Source organism: Plectropomus leopardus, chromosome 1 (assembly GCF_026936395.1).
Source record: "Plectropomus leopardus strain MGB_pleo_1.0 chromosome 1, ASM2693639v1, whole genome shotgun sequence".
NCBI classification, from domain to species: domain Eukaryota; kingdom Metazoa; phylum Chordata; class Actinopteri; order Perciformes; family Serranidae; genus Plectropomus; species Plectropomus leopardus.
The window spans coordinates 35,602,041-35,618,764 of record NC_142176.1 but is presented as its reverse complement, the minus strand read 5'-3'; the positions used below and the strand labels follow the sequence as shown (position 1 = coordinate 35,618,764).

Genomic DNA, 16,724 nt, shown 5'->3' with positions numbered 1-16,724 from the left:
CAGAAGACAGCCTTACCTCTGAGCCCCACGTGGAAAAGCCTCTCCTCCTCTGGGCAGCTGCCTGTACAGCAGAGCAGTGTGGAAGTGAGGGGCGCTCACTCTGCAGCATGGACCAAAACATCACCTGAAGTACAAAAAAAGAAGACGAAAAAGCCTTGAAGCAATCTCAGTTGACTGAGGGGTCTCAGACTGATGACTTGAATATTCAACTTTCAGGGGACAACCCCTGTAGTTTTTAGCAAATGTTACAAATGTTAAATACTGTGGTATACTGAAATATTTTCCTACTGAACTATCGCCTATTTTTAGCAGATTTTCCCATTTTCAAACACCTACATACACACATTAATTTTGGTGGATATAAAAGAAATATAAAATGTCACCAGAAGTATCTTTAAAAGCAGTGAGCATGACCCCCAAATACCATAAGTAATTCCCACATTGCCCATACCAGCAGGCAGCAGGTAGCGCTGAATGGAGCTTTGTACACGTGGAAGCAAAGTTTAGGCTCCAGTGCAGCCCTGCTGGCACTGCAAAGGGCAGAGGCATCAATTACGGAGGTGGGCAAAGACAGAGGTAACCCTCAGCACAGTTCTAGGTAGAAAGAGCTGAAATGCATAATCATCACACTCCCTCCCTGGTCTTTCTCTCTAATTAAGCCATCTCCCTTTAACAAGGCTTCAGGCCCTGCTCTCTTTGGGGGGATAGACTGAAAGGACACCATGCAAATGGCTGACAGTTAATCACTACGCTCTTACGCATCGATCACACACCAAAGAAAAATGTCAAGTGAGCAAACAGCACATGTTTACTTCTCAGATTATATGGAAAGGACTTGATAAACACATAAAGGATTATTTTTCAAGATTCCGTGACAACATTGGTATTTTGCTTTAGGGATCGCCATGTGGACAGACTCTTCAAAAAAAAAAAAAAAAAAAAGTGTTGATCTTTTTTTCAAAGAGGGGTATAATCCTGATAAAATGTGCACGTTCTATGATCCTATTTAATACAGCGAGAGGACTGTAATTCTCTCATCAGCTTAGTGCGTACAGCATTCCTATCCATACACAAAGGAAAGAGCGGGAGACTTTCATCTGCCTGGTTAACAACTTCAGTCATTGTCTTCTTTAATTACAACAAAGTCAACAGCTCCATTACTTCCCCTCCTATCTATCTTTCATCCCTGTGCTCTCTGAGGATTGTGATGTTGGAACAAAACAGAGCCGGCCTCGCTCTCATCTGTAGGCCGGCGAGCGGATCTGCTCCTGCACTAGAATGTAATCAGCATTCAGAGGAAGACAAGGCATCGAGACGTCCAACCAAAACATGTATCCGTGGCTCCTGATGGTAATTAGTGTTCCCTGTGCCAACTGGGCTCAGTTCTCTACAGGACCTCTCCTCGGAATTGATTTGCTCCGGTGAACGAGCCAACCAGCAGCCTGTCAGTTGGTAAACCAATCAGTCAGTCAGTCAGTCGCTCAACGGTTCAGTAAGTTAGCTGCCAGACAGTGAACAAGCATCTGCTAAACAGGGAGTTCAAAAAGTAAGTCAGTGAGTTATCCAGAGAATAAGAAGCCAGTCAGTCAGTCAGACAGCTTTCCAATCAGGGGGTCCATCTACATGTCCGCCAGCCGGTCAATCAGTCAGTCAGAGGGTGATTTATCAAAGATGTATCAGTCAGTCACCTCCTCGCCTTGTGTTACAGTGGCTATTCTGGAACCGCGAAAGCCCACACTAACGCTGTGCGACTCCAGGAAGAGAGTGATTGATGAGATGATGAGCATAACAAATGATCTAGTTCAATCAGCGGCGTTCTAAAGCTGCACAATGAGAGTTACGGCTCGTCATTAATGCCTGTAACGTTTAACAACAGCTATAATATCACTCAGTAGTGTGGATGAAACCGCATTAAGACTGATAGAGATGATAGTGGTAATTTACTTTAGATTATCTCCCAGCAGGGGACAATTTTGGACATTATGTTTTATCTAAATTGGGGCAGCTGTGCGGCGGAGGTTAGAGGAGCAAGCTTATGATAGGAGGGTCAAAGGTTTGAATGAGGAATACCAGATGGGGAATGAGGAAAGTCATTGAGAAGCCCTCTCATATCTTAGCATCAGAGTGCCCTTGAGCAAGAGCCATAAGCTGCGCAGTTAACCCTAAAGTGCTCAAGAAGACTGTTTAAAAGAGATTTAAGTGCATAAATAAAAATCGGCTCCATCCTCAGGAAACCTCACCTGACTCACTGAAGGGTGACAAATATTCTTCCTGAGCAATGTGTTAAAATAACTGTAGCCCTGCAGTGCCAACCACTTACACAGCCAGGACAAAAATGGATGCATGTCCCTTTACTGTACGTCATTACAGCTAAAAGCACCAAATGGTTCAATACTATGTTATTACATATTATACTCTGGCTTCTCCATCCCTCTTCAGATCCACTCAAATGCCAAACACAAAGAGGGAAATAACAGTTCTCGGGATATAATGACACATTTTATTAGGCCACATTATTTCACAACCCCAACGCATGTGCAGAATACTAATATACAGGCAGAACTAACAGATTTATGCAAATTGGATGATTCTGGACTTTACAATTCATATTTAAATGCCAATGCAGGAAGAAGACCGCTCTATGTAGCTAGGTGTAGTAAGGTACAACATATTCTCACTCCCAACTCATCCAACACCGACACTTGGTCAGTTGTGCTGTACATCAAACAATGACAACACCCCTGCAGCATCAGCTTGGGACGCTCAGGGGCAGCTGTCAATTTATGCTTGTAACATGTAGTGAGTCTTTCAAAATAAACTTCCATTTTCAAACATTTTCCGCTCAATAAAAGCACACAGTCTTTTCAAAAATAAACTAAAATCATGGGTAAAACAAAATTTGTTTTTAGGTTTACTGTTAGGGGACAGAAGCATAGAGTTAGAAAAGAAAAAAAAAACTGTTTTAGTTTGGCTAAAAAAAATTGTTACCAACGTGATGTAACCTCACATGATATATGTCACATTATATTCGCCACTAATATAGCATGCGACACAAACTGGCACACTATGTTGTTATCAAAATAACTTGTTTGTCAGTTGGTTTCACAGGGGACATGAACAGTAGTCTCCTAGCTGAAAGTCCAGAGTATGTTTAACCCTTTCACCTTTCCTTCCACCCTACCTTAGACTTTTTTGCTTTTTATGCCATGGTAGTTGCTCAGAGCATCTAAAAATGGACCTACCCAGTGTGTCTCAAACCGCCACTTAATGGTGCCTTGTTTAGCATCAGTGTCTGACGCTGAGGGTCACTGACCAAGCACAAGTGACGAATATGGAGTAAGACCAGGTTGTAAGGTACAGCTGTGAAGGCCTAATTCCAATCTTCTTATTGTTTCAGATTGTTTCAGTTGCCTAACCATACCTTAACTATAGTTTATTTGACATAGCTGCAATCCTTCCCTAATGTTAACCATATCATGAACTGGCATATAATGTAAAATATTATGTTATTGAGATGAATCCAGAGTTTTGTAGAATTGTTGAATATTGACATTCTTAACTGGCATTAACACTGCAGATAGATTTGATCTAACTTAAGAAAATCATTTGACTTTTGTTTATTTGCAGAGATTAAATCAATCGAATGACACACAGACATCAATAAAAATGATCTTTTTATGAAGATGAAAAAAAGCCCAAAAGAGCCAAATGTACTGTTTTTATCAGAAAAATGATAATAAAAAATTAAATGTGTGAATTAGTTTGGACATCTTGTATATAGAAATAACAATAAATAACAATAAATATTCATGTTCCCATTATCTGGTCTGACAAATATGTTTTCATTTGATATCATCATGGTGAGACAGCTTCACAAAAAACCTTAGTACTTCGTGTTTAGTGCTAATTAGCTCATTTTAGCATGCTAAAACCCTAATTAAATAGTAAAAATGGCTTAAATTATACTTGCTAATCACATGCATGTTAACATGCATACTGTGAGCATGTCAGCAAGCTGATGTTAGCATTTAGCTCAACACACCGTGGTGCTGGCAGCATGCAGGACGTGAGCAGGACTCACACAGCTAACAAGAGGAAAACACTGCCCAGGGAGATACAGACTTTGGAAGACACCAACTTGATTAGTCAAGATTCAGATTCAGATTTCAGATTTCAGAAGCCTCAAATTAACTTTTAGTAAAGATTTGTAATACATTTTTGCACAAAGCAAAGACTCTAGACTTTGTCCTACAAGAACTTCCATGAATGTACAGTTGGAGGGAATCTATAAATTGATGCTATGAAACAAAATGATTATTGCAAGAAAAATGAGGGCATCTGACTATTGATTTAAGATGAACTTAAAAATTGTGAACCTAAGCCCAAACATTTTAAGTTACATATTTGAAGTTATTTTAGTGATTGCCATGATTTTGTTTTCCATCTTTACTATTAATAACAGCTAAAACCCCATCAGTGTGTTTTTTTTTTAATGTGCCAGGAAAAAGACTTTCACTCTGTCCTCCATTTCATTACGTATATGAATAAGTCATTCGTTACATTTACTCATTTCGCAATCTCTAATTGGATTTGGAAAATAAAGTGAGGAAGTATGGCTAAATGCAGTGACAAAGGCTAAACCAAATGAGAAAATGACAACGTGATTCAAAGGCCTCTGGTGTGGAACAATTAATGAACTCTGCAGAGTCACTGTGATAACCAGAGAACTAATGCTGCGCAGTGCTCTGCCAGAGCAAACAAACACACTGAAACACTTTTGACTGCAAATCTCGGGTAAACATTGCAGTTTAGCACTGCTCACATCACGGCTCAGCCTCCAAAGAGTAAACAACTTCTCCATGAACATGTTTCTCGCTGACAGTAAAATATGAGCTTCAGGAGGAAATGTAGAAAAAGGGTAAAAGGTCATTCTAACTACTCATAACCATAAATTTCAGGAGTTTAAAGGGTGACTACTCCCTTAAACTGTGCTAGAATCCTTTCTCCCAGCATATCTAAAGAAAAGAAGAGTGAGGGAGCAACAACTGTAGGAGGTGCGGCCTTGTGGCTACAGTGTGTGTGACAGGGAGGGTCAGGGACACGGGCATACTGTCTGCCCACCACGAAAACCACTCAGTGTAGCATGGACGCTGGCTCAATTCAAAATCACATACTACACCGGTAATATTAAAACTAAGTATGATGGAAAATTGACTATGCAGAGTATGTATGCATGTCAGATTACCAATCACTTCGCAGAGATATAAGTGTACTAACATACTGATATACCAATGGCGAACTGCCACGCAGACAGCTTAAAGGAAAACACCCCCTAAAAAATGTATCCCAATATGTTATTTCCATGGCCACAGAAAGTTCAATCAATATTTTTGAACTTGAGCTACTCTTTCTCAAATCTGGAAAGCAGAGAAGTCTCAAATTTGTGATGTCATAGGGTATAAAGTCTGGAGCTGATCCATAAACAATCACTGGGAGCCTGATTTTTTAATTTTTTTAAAAATAAGATTTATTCAATTGTATTATTCTGGAGTCTGAAACAGAATGTGTACCCATATACTGAGAGCATTCCCCTGTATGCTCTCAGTGCCGTCATTTTCTATGGAGCAGCTCTAGACTTTTTATCCTACAATATCACAAACTCGAGTTTTTAACACTCTAACTTTTGGATTTAAAAGAGACTCGTTCATGTTTAGGAATATTTTTGGACTGACTTGGGAACAACGTATGAATTTTGAAAATGGGCGTAATGCCCCTATAACCTTTTTAAACCTGGGCAAATTTGAGAAGGCAATGAGCAACTTCAGAAGAAATTACTCCAAAATTAGCAAGAAATTATTATTTTTTTTTTTTTTTTAAATTACAATTGGATAACCTGAAAATATATATAAAATTATCTGTTCAACATCTGGACAATATCTCTGGGCAACTTTTACTAGCTTTTAAAAAAACAATTTTACCAAATCTCATAATTTCTCAGAATTTATGGAAGATTTCTTTGCCTTTATTTTCCCATGCCTTAAAATAATACTAAAAATGTTAAATTGAGTGGAAGGGGTAATATTGATTTAATACATTTGTGATAAACAGTTTTCATTCAATAATAGCTCAGAGCTTTGATGTAATGATCAATACAGTCACGTGATGCAGAGACGTTGTCTTGCTGAAGTATACCTCAGTGTGAACAGTCTGCTGGTAATGGCATACTTAACCTTTATTTAGTGGCCAGTATGCAGTACATACTGAGCATGCAGTACATACTGAGTATGCAGTACATACTGAGTATGCAGATACACCAGATCTGGCAAACAAATGTAGAGGCATGCCTGAACCACAAATGGCCTGGCTTGCTCTGGCTGGTGGGTGGTTTTGGCTAAACTGTTCTCACGATGACAGTCGGGTCACACACGTTCTCATTTTACTGCTAAGCAATTCACTAAAATATGTTTTTAAACATTTGAGGCAGGAAATAGACAATGCAGTAACAGAATCTCGCTTTATATTTGATCGGCGCTGCCTGGTTTGACAGCGTGATCTGACTTTCACTCTGCAATGGACGGACCTCATCTGCATACTGTTGAGGTCGAGTCATGATTATGCAAATTCGGATAGGGCGAACGGTCAGTCAACTCACCGTACTGAATCCATCATGCAAGGCGTGGCCAGATCTCATGCGCTCCGTAGAAAATTAATAGGATTCGTCAACTTCAAACATACATTATAGATCTCAGAGTCCGCCTGTTTCGTCACAGTCAGGGAGGGCCCAGAGAATACCACTGAACCAAACTTTAAAATTCAAGCAGACACACGCAAGCTTATTTTGAGCAGATAAAGCTTTTTCTTGGACACATTGTTAATTTAGTTATTAAATAATCCTCTGCATTAACATTATATGCCAACCAGAATCTATGTGGTTATGTAGATCATCTTAAACACTGATGTTCCAGGCAGTAGAGTAACATGTGAAATGTGTTTTAGACAATTAAACCCAGCTGACATTCATGCTTTTTCACCCTAACTGCTTACTACCATTACTACAAGCTGTATCACACTCTCTCACCATCACCTCTACTGTGTCCAGTTATCAGCAAACGTTTGACCACTTGGCCTGTAAGTGCCTGACCTCTTGCAAAACACTTTCACAAAACTTCTGCAAGTGTAATATAACTTTAAAAATAATTCATCCATTGCCTCTTTGTTCTCTTTATTCTTCCCACTAAGCACTGCTCAATGTGAACTCTTGAATCAGCAACCTCAGAAAAAGGTAATGAAATGTAATGGGAAATGAAATAGGAACCAGAGAAGCAGCAGTTCTCTGTATTGCAAATACTGAGGTTCTGAATCCCTGTGTTAAAATGGATTATGTGTCCTTTCACTACCTGAGTTTTTGTGTGGCCGGGGCTCCTGAGTCAGCTCTCTGGTCGATTTCTGACATTTTCTAAGGCAGTGAATGCAGATCATGTTTATCAATGAGCGATGCTCTACATAGAGTAGGAAGCACATTAACTCGGCCCCCTCTCTCTGCTCTGATCAAACCCACAGACCTGAACCAACACTACACAGCCCCTGGGCCCTATTTCCTATTGGCGCTGAGTCTGTGTGCTGAATCACCCGAGCCTCAATTATACAAACTCCCCTGAGCGGTTGATGTTATTGTGATGCAGGTGGTCATTCTTCTGTTAACGTCTGCCTTTTTTGGTTATTTGAATGGAGTTTCCTTCTAACACAGAAAAGAAAGTTCAAGTATGCAAGATGGTTACAGAAAGGACAAAATGGCTGATTTGGAGATAGAGACACAAGGCATCTTTAGGTCCTATTTCAAATGAGCTTCTGGTTTTATATCAGAGCCTGGTCCAAACTGGTCTCCATTAGCCCTGGCACTTGTGTGGAAAACATTCAGCTTGCAATTCAACTTGCAGCATGTTGATCAGGAGAAAACAAGAGCGTCTATGACCATGTTAACAGCCTTTGTGAGACTGTACTTACTGTACTACGGTGGTTTAATCTAAATGATCTAGATGAGACAAGCTAAAGTTATCTTAACATGTCTGTGTTAAGCAGGTATGATATTTATGAAATTTAACACCATCTCAGTTAAGTGCTTTAGCTGGTGCCTGAAAAAAAAAAATCAGTCAGCTAAATTTATCGGCCAATATTAGCCTCTCTCAGGTGTATCAGCATCGGCGTGTATGTTGTCCAATATTTACTGATATATTTTTTTATTATAACATAATCCAGAAAAATATGTCGGAGTACTTTCTAATAAATGAATTCACCACTGATGTAATTTTTGGCCAGCAAAAGGTCATTGTTAAACTGTAAAATATTCTAACTCTATTACATATCTTTGACACAAGTGTTTAATAACAATATTTGAGGGATAATTGCATTGTTATGACAAATAGATGGATATAAACATAAATAGATTTAGATATAGGCCTATATAGATAGATAGAATATCAACCGATATATCAATATCTAGATTTTTTTTTTACTACATAATATCCGTATCTGCCCTAAACTCCAGTTATCTGTCAGGGTCAGGGTATATATATATATATATATATATATATACAATAACACACTTAACTACATATGCCAGCCTCATGGTAGGAGTGGAGGGAAAGTAAATGGATCACCAAAGACAATCAGATTCATCCTCTGGGAACCCTGACCATCTGTACATTATTTGTACCAGTTTGTCATGTTGATGTTATATTTCACCTGTCGGTTGCTATGGAGGAATCACAAAACTTGGCATTATTGATGACAAATTTCTACATGTCTCTCTGTCAGCTCCAAAGCTTTAAATTTAGGCCCTCGTGTCTATTTCCTAAGTGTTGGTGGGTTTTGGGGGTTGTTTTTGGTTGTGGTTTTTTTTTTTTTTTTTGGCTTTGGATGGTAGTGGCGTATGGCCACTCGCCAGACTGTAAATTCTGTTGACTTTAAGTTAGCTATAGCTGCTGGCTAGCCAAGTTGAGGTTTTCAAATGTAAAAATATCAAGGAAAATATGCAGAGGAACTAGCATTCTGCTAGCACTGTATAGGCATTGAAAATAAACTGAATGACCACCAGTTAAAACAGGACATGCAACCTTAACAGTGCCATACAATCAGGGGGCTCCTTTTCTAAATGCCAATCCACCAGAGAAGAGGACTTTGGCAAAGGAGGGAGCGAAGGCATGTTCGTTACGTTGAATAAGGACTAAGGTGACTGTGGGAACGTGAGGTGCCGTCCCAGTTCTGCTGTGGATCATTGCTAACTGCAGCTGCAGTGCGGCAGTGCCATGTTCAGGAGAAGCCACCATGAGTCCATCTTATTGAGGTCGGGATGTGTGGACAGTTAAATCATTCCACAACCAGAAACTATGGATTACCAAAAACATCTGGAAACATGGAGTAGACCACAATGTAAAATGACTAAATTACAGTGCACAGGTTAAAAGAGCTGATGGGATCACATTTCACTGCAGTTTTACCCTGTTTAATTCCAAGTGACAAATAAATGATTGACTGATTGCTTTATTCATCCTCCAGGGAACAGAGGATGAGGATGTCTTCACAAAACATGATAGCTTCCAACCAAAAGACATATTATAGTCTCCACAAAAATGAGGCACTGACCAAGTGACAATCCCTAGAGCTAAGCAGCTACTGTGGCTAAAAAACAATCTGTATTTGCTTCAGCACTCATTTGAAATGATAATGATGTGGGTCAGACATGGTGATGAAACCACATCGATGATTATGTTGTTACTGAATGGAGCATTGTGATATGCATTATGTTACAGCTCATTAGTATTCATAGTCTTTTATATGTGCCACTATGTTATGTCATGCTACATTAGGCTATAATGTCTTATGCAGAAAGGCTACACAAAACATGCTGATCTGTTGTAACAAGATCTGTTGGTGGGGAACACTTTGTCTCATAATGTAAATACAACATGTAAAGACAAGATTTAAGGATGCACAGTTGTTACTTAATTGTATTACAGTGTAGAATTGTAAGTGTATTACAGCCTCTGCATTACTTTCAAAACATATGTCTGAGCATTACACAAACATAAATGTGCATTATTTGTAACAAGACAATTTGGAATAGTATAATGCATAATTGTAGGTGTACATTAATTCACTAGTTAAGGGGAAATTTTGATGGTATAATTTTTTTTACACACTCCTCTTTTTATCAAATTGATATGGCGATGCTGTATTGAGGAGATGTACTGTAGTGCACGGATTGTGCCACAAAGGTCAGTCTCTGCTGATGGAACATGCAGCTGAGCTTAGAAAGATGGGGACTGTGAGTGGTGGGGATAACGTTACAGGACTAAAGCCGGCAAGCAATGGCAGAGAGAGAAAGCAACACGACCAGCATATTTTCACATGTGACTTGGAATATTAAGGGTTTATCTTGACCAAACCAGAGTTGGTGATTGTCTGAACAGTGGACAAACTAACAGAGATGGTCTGGTTAGTTTTATTTGGTTTCTGTCAAGCTTAAAAGTGGTTTAGGATGAGTTAACAATGCATTTAAGCAGGTTTTAGTTCAGTAAAAGAGATACATTTAAATTTTGAAGGTGCAGGGTTGTACTTTTTTTTCCAATAGGGTTAATGGGTGTAAGAAGATTTCCTTCCTTCACATTTTGTTAGTTAATTAGACAAAAAATACTACGAGAGCTAGTGGAACATAGCGAACTTGTAAATGTCCAAGCCATATACCCCAGTAAAATGTCACAAAGACAGAAAAAAAACTCACTGCCCAACCTTTTCACAAATCCACACAATCTTTAGTGTTGATGTAAAAAAGAAGTGCAGTAGACATGCAAAATAAAAGCAGTTTAAAATGAAGGTCATTCAGGCAACAGTCTCTCTCCTATAGTCTGAGGAATACAAGGCATACTGCACATTATTGTGTTTATGGTCTTTAGTTGGTGTAGTGAAAGAACTGAATATGATGTTTTCGTGTTGAGTTTGATGCAGATCTATACAGCCTCATGGTTGACAGCTCCTTCCGCATAATATAATGATTTAACAATACAGTATTCAAAGGCTCCTTTAGAATCTAGGATCACTACTGATTGTATATAGAGGCTGTAGTCACTGTAAACCCCAAATCCCAACCTTTATGTGTTTCATATATTTGTACCTGTGTATTTATCACAGTGTCTCACAAAAGTGTACCCCTTTTACATATGAGACTTCAAACTTATTTTCCTTTTCCATCTAACAGTTTGTGTTTGTTCATCTGAATTGATTGTGCTGCTTCTCATTTGCTGTCTTATTAAGTGTTTTTAAAGTGGGACTAGCGACTAATTCATTAGTTATTGATGTTAATACTGCAGAAAAGAGACAGTGAAAAAAGCATAGTGGGCTGAAATTCAATACTCCCTTACCTCTAAATATCCATTAAGTGCAGCAAAACATTTCTGTCATCATAATCCTAGAAACAAACCATTTATCTTACAATGGCCGCTGTGGATCCTGGTTAATGGATGCAAACTTGCTGACCTTGATGTCATGAAGCAAGTCGTCTGTAACGGCGATGAGCTTGTCAATTTAGCCTGCAGCTAAGTGTCCGTGCTTGCTATGAGTGGACATACAGCAGAGCTGTTTTCATTTGTCAGTAATGACAGCTCTGATGGGCATCTATGTCAGCTGCAGACCTAATCAGCTGGATGTTTCTGCTCAGAGACATAAACAGAGAGCTGCAGAGTTGCTGCATTTCATATCATTAGTTTAGAAAATCTGATGACATTAATGTGTTTAGATCAATTACTCTCACCTAAAACCCTATTCAGATGAGATCAGGGCAATGAGCATTAATGTTCACACCTGGGGTACAAATGAATATGGATACATTTTTCAGACATGGACTTTGATCAAATACATCTTAATTTTTGCAGTAAAAGGCTAAAGTTGTCTCAAAAGTGCATCCAAAAAGGCTAAGACAGCTTTTTGTCAATATTTTGTTTGGGTTTTTTTGTTTTTTAACACTTTAAACTGACTTTATTATCTTCGCCAGCGTTAATTCTAAAGGAGTGTGCGTAACTGTCTGTCCAGACCTGTTCTCACCAACGACTCAACCAATCAGCCTCATATTTTCTGTGCACATTTATTACTATATGCTCAAGGATCTCTAGTGTCGTCATGATTCACAATTGTTGAAAAACCTGTCTACTGATTGTTTTATACCAAAATTGACTGCTGTCTCCTCACATATTACCAAACCGACCAGTAGGGCCCACAAGTTTTCCAGTAATCGTCTCAGCTAAAAACAACGAACCTTGACATCTGTTGCAGGCCACATTTTGGCCTTCGTGGGGGCTCAAAAACTGACATAAATAGAAAAGTTTAATCTCATTTTGATTATCTGCAGATTAATTCCATTCATCATATGTTATGAGCCACTAAAGTTATGCAGACTGCAAGATGAATAGATCCTCAATTACTGTTCTTTCTGTCACCATCTTGGCTGTCAAGGAGCTGGAGGGACTACTCCACCATGCTCGGTGCCGACAAAAGTGCCTCTTTGCCTTTTTTAATTGCATTTATTGTTGTTATTTACTCCTTTGTTGTGCTGTATCCTATGGACAAAGCTACTACTGGTAAAAGTCCAGTTATTTAAAGTGCATTTACTGTCATAATGACATTGTAGGCTATCTTTATTTCACATACAGTGCCCATTAGCAGCAAAAATCGATTTGCTCTGTGTAACGCACTGCAGCTCCATCAAAAATAGACAAGCCTTGTATATTTATTAGCTTCTGGGATGCACTGTGGCGCAGCTGCAGGGCTTTCCAGAATACTTAAAAATTACCAACAGCTTTCCCATTTTTTGCATTTTTTACCTCATGTTTTGATGCACATTTTATTTGCAAAGAAAAGACGAGCGGAAATACAAAAAAAGGTGGGTGAGGTGAAAAAAGTTATTGCAGCAACTAAATCAAGACACAAGTGGCTTGAATGTGCTTCTGCTCCACAGAGAAGATTAAAAAATAATGGCAAACAAAAACATCAGATCCATATGGACCTATAAGGACACAACAAAGTTATTCAAATGAATACATGACACAAACATGAATGTCATATTTCCATCACTGTTTACTCATCATTCATGTTTGAAGTTTGAGGGGTGCTCTTTGAATCATGTCAACTCGACTGGAGAATTACTGCCACCAGCTGTAAATCTCAATACTCTCAATCTTAATATCTGCATTACAGTAGATCATTTCCTTTTGCAGATGTTCTGGAATCCAGTTTAACTTTGCACAAAATTGGCATGAAAACCTAGCTGTATACACTTCAGACCAACTTCTGGACTTCTCCTGTTGTATACTCCACCTTCACTTTTATTATTAAAAAAAGCAATACAATAATTTTTTAAACAGACACAGATAGCAGTTTGAGTTACGCCCTTGTTGCACCAAAATGTCCTGCTGTTACTGTAACACAAAACAAAAACTGCAGTGTTTACCCCTTTAAGCATTAATATCACACCAAATGTATGCCATGCATCACTTTCACCATCTGATGTCGAGGTGCACGAACAAAAACAAACCAGCACAGCTGTGAGGGATGAACTAAAGCAAAGACTCAGAGTCTGATCTCAGTTTGGGGTGAACTGAATGTTTCTGCACTTTCAGGTGCAGTTTGAGCAGATGGCTCCCAACCATATGCTTTGGGAGGGAAGAAGTTTGCCAACAACCTCAGGGACATCAGTTTGTACAAGTCTAGTTTCATTTGAGGTTATTTTTACCGGGTATTTAAGCAAGGGTAGAGGAAAATAATATAAAAAAAAGGAATGGATTTTTGATGGTGTGACTGTAAAAATTACTGGCATGCTAGATAGCGATGGGACTACAAATACAGGTGTAGTTAATCCAGTCCAAATAAGGCTTGAGAGTTTACGCATTTAGCTGACGCTCTTATCCGGGGAGACTTCCAGAGAGTGTGCAGTAAAATAAGCCTCAATTCTCTTATCACCCACGAGGAGCCAATATGCAGGCTCTTTTTAGAGCCTTACAAGAAACACAGTCAAAGGAAATGTTTTCGATCCGGAGTGTAAAGCACTGGCATAACCTCATTGTCCCTGAAGGACAAACAGTACATTAGATACAGCGCATTTTGATTCGAGTCAAACTGGATTTTTTCACCACGTATAAATCTCACTAAATATGGAAGTTTGTGTATAGACCTTTGTATAGTGGGATGATATAATATCATTGTCTGTGATTCTCCCCCCATCCCTCTGGTGAAGCAGTCTTTGTTCATCCTCGTACATTTGACATTCCCTATTTTAAGCCCTACATGTCATGTCTCTTTCATTTAAAATTAGGCTTTGATGAATATTGTATGAAAAAGAACCTGCTTGCAAAGAGACTGACCTTCACAGCTGCTTTGCTGCTGCGTTTGAAGTATTGTCAAGTCCTGTGGGCTTACGAAGGCACTCAGACTAATAGAAGTAGAAAGAAAAGGACTGCAAAATATTTAACTAACATCCCCCTGATTTGAAAAGGCTAGCCGCGAGGCTCAACAGGCGAGGGCTTAATCACCGGGATGGTGGTATTTGAAACGGCACTTTAAATGCCCTTTCTCCTCGTTCTGTATTGGTGAGCTGTCTAAGTCTGCCCATGCAGCGCCATAGCTGTGATAAAGGTTAATCTGTCCATGTCAGATATCACAGTATAATGGCTGTCTTTGGATTAAAATAACAAACCAGGAGAAACCCAACACACACGAACACGATAAGGCCCGTCTCTATTCGGGATTTTTCGGTTTTATTTATTCAATGTCTTTTTTTATCATTTTTCATCCTTTCAAAACATGTAGCGATCACCTCGCTTGCTAAAGGCACTTTATAGATAAATATGACTTGACTTAATTTTTCCCTTTTACACTCTGATGGTCGATTGCACTGCCAGCCATCTGAAGAGTTTTGAGTAAATAACTACTGACTTTTTAATCAAAGACACTGAGGCTTATGGCTCCACCTTAACACACACGCCTCAAACATCTGGGGTGACCAGCTGCTCCATTCGCTAATCCGATCGGCTCCTTAATGTTCTCCAAGAACATCTGCCAGCGCCTCAGCTCTTTGATTCATCTCACCTGGCAGAACCTCGCTATTTGGCCTTTACCTTGCTCTGTAAGCATTTTAAAAATTTGAAAAATGTCAACGCTCCTGACTAGAATCCATCAACAGAAAAGTGGAGACAGAAAAAAAAAAGAGTCTCTGGTAATCAGATCTGTAATGTTTTCCTGCAGGGTGTTTGTGCTTACACCACAGCCTCGGGTGACACTGATCGCCGGCTCATTTGCTCTTTTTAATGTGTCACTGACAGTTCATACTCGGGGTTATTGGTACCGGCGGCCTGTTAATATCAGCAGCTCTAATGTGGGGCAGAAAGGCTACAGGCTCCACTGGCTGCACACTACATCCCTCACTTCCCCTTCAAAGCAGAAAAATGACACAGCCTTGATTGCAGAAGGTGACCAAGATGATTGCCCCTGTAGATCTAAATCAAACTTCTGCACACAATTACCTCTCAAAAGGATGTATCAGACATGTTGGGAATGTCTTGGGGAACAAATGATACTTCTTGGTAATGTTGTTCCACCATTAGTAAGGATATTATAAACGACGAGGTAGGAGGGTAGCATAATTACAGGCCCCTGTCCTTAATCAATGTTGATTACAATTTCAAGACTGGAGTATCCAATAAAGTATCTATTTTGAGCGTAATTCACAAGCAATTCACAAGTTCAAGGGGACAGTCTGAGGCTCTGGAGCCGCAAAGTAAACAATAAATATGCTAAACAACAGGACAGACGTCCATATGCGGAGAATTTTGTCTGACAGGCCTATAGGGAAGCCTGCGCAGTGCTTGGCCAGCTTCCTGCTCCAAACCTGGGCTGCAGAGCGTCTGTCGGGGCAGCTGTCCAAACTACAGCCCAATCAGGCCCTGTGCCATCTTCCTGCAAATTCAGCCTCAAGCTGTCAAGCTCAAGAAAGCTCTGGCACACTTGTGGGCGGCAGAAATGGCCACCATTTAGCATGAAAACACAATCTAGGTAAATTTAGATGGAGTGACGTGGGGGAAACGGCTCTGTGCACACTGCGGCGCGTCTCCCGGAGTAGCCTCTTAACATAATGAAACTGGCGTGCGAGATACTTATCTCAACAGTTGCACGGCTCTGCCTGTAGACATCAGCAGCGCCGCTCTCAACCTTCCTTTTGTGTCTTTCCTCCCTCTCATCTCATCCATGTCACACTGCTGAATGCCTGGCCTAAATAAATGCTTTACAGAATCTGTCATAAATTGTACGCTGTGCTTTTAGGAAAAAAAAAAAAATGTCTCTATTCTTGGATGTGCAGAAGATGAGGTGCTGGTTTCACCCAGACCCCGTGGCTCAGTCTCTGCACTCTTGAATCTGTCGGCTGCAATCATTTTACCCACTTGAGTGCAGGTTCTTATGAACTCAACCTTGGCTAATCCACACAGCCAGGCTTCTGATAGCTTCCTTGTGGAGATAATATTATTGGTCACCATGTGATAAATCTTGATTGTTAGCACTCTGCTCTGCAGAGATTTGGAGAGAGGGTGGGGGTGGGAAGCGTTAATCAATAATGTGAGTGGTCTGATTACCCCTAGGGGGCTGTGCAATTGCTGTACAGTGTCACTTTTCAATTCAATAAGTCA

General features: G+C 39.7%; 1 long non-coding RNA gene across 1 annotated transcript in view; it reads right to left on the bottom strand.

Annotated features, from left to right (window-relative positions):
- Nucleotides 1–16,724, bottom strand: part of LOC148190457 (uncharacterized) — a 140,047-nt gene that overhangs the window by 31,015 nt on the left and 92,308 nt on the right. The window contains exon 3 of the long non-coding RNA XR_015777501.1: nucleotides 17–124. This is a non-coding gene — a long non-coding RNA (uncharacterized LOC148190457). The remainder of the gene's footprint in view (nucleotides 1–16; nucleotides 125–16,724) is intronic.